The following is a 1,326-nucleotide window of genomic DNA, read 5'->3' on the forward strand; positions in this document are numbered from 1 at the left end:
CAACTCTTTCGAACACCTTTGGACAGGATTGTTAGGTCATTGGCTCTGCTTCGTGGCCCGTGGCTCCTGCTCCCCAACCATCTCCCCCCGACCCTCCCATGGGGCCAACACTTTTAGACAAGTTAATAAAGTCACTGTCACCACCACCACCATTGGATGGTATCAAATTTTGGGTCACTGGCACTTTGTTTTGTGCCTCCCCCCTCTGCCCCCTGTGCACTCACTCTAATACCATTTGGGCAGGATTAATTATAAGGTCACTGACTCTCTGCTTCATGCCCCCACCTCCACTAGGGTTGAAAAGATCCAATTTAAGGTCATTGGCACTACCTTTCATACACCCTCATCACCGCCACCACCATATGACAGTTTCTTGCTTCCCCACCAGCAGCACCACTACTTTGGGACAGAAGTGTATGCTTACACTCTGAATTGGGTATTCTTTGTCTACATAAGAGTGAACTTGAACTCAGAGTTCCGTATATGAAATCATTATTTCCTAATGTGAACATATGAAAGTACTGCTTGCTTTAACCATTTCCACCAAGCCTTATTTTATTTTTGGCAACGTGTCAACATCAATTAAAATGAAAGGCAGGATGTTCTCTAAGGAATGGTAAAAATGTAGTTAGAAACCCCTCCTTTGGTCTAATTAGACTGTTTTTCTCACTGAACAAAATTATTGGTGTGTAGCTACTTAGCTTTTGTGCCTCCAATTGGTATTTATGCATTCAATCCTATTGCGTCTCTACTCTGAACTTAAAGAACACTAATCCATACACTCAAAGACATCCAATGGTCTTCTCCACTTCTAGATTTTCAAGTCATCTTGGTGGTGGTATGATATATGGACTACCAGGTCTTTTCCATTCAAACCAAAGTCTGAAAGAGACATACTAACAACCTCTTTATTTTTTAAATATATTTTTATTTATTTTAGAGAGGGAGGGAAAGGGAGAGAGAGAGAAACATCAATGATGAGAGAGAATCATTGATTGGCCGCCTCCTGCAGGCCCCACACTGGGGATCCAGCCTACGACCCGGATATGTGCCCTGACTGGGAATCAAACTGTGACCTCCTGGTTCACAGGTCAACACTCAACCACTCTGCCAAGTCAGCCAGGTGGTGCTTTTTTAAAAAAGATGAACAATAGCCCTGGTTGGCATGGCTCAGTTGGTGGGCATCTTCCTATGCACCGAAAGATTGCTGATTCGATTCCCAGTCAAAGCACAAGCTCGGGTTTTGAACACAATCCCCAGTAGGGGGAGAGAAGGAGGCAGTCCAATCGATGTTTCTCTCTCACACTCCGCTTCTCTCTCTCTCCC

This window comes from Myotis davidii, unplaced genomic scaffold, assembly GCF_000327345.1.
Source record: "Myotis davidii unplaced genomic scaffold, ASM32734v1 scaffold1124, whole genome shotgun sequence".
NCBI classification, from domain to species: Eukaryota; Metazoa; Chordata; class Mammalia; order Chiroptera; family Vespertilionidae; genus Myotis; species Myotis davidii.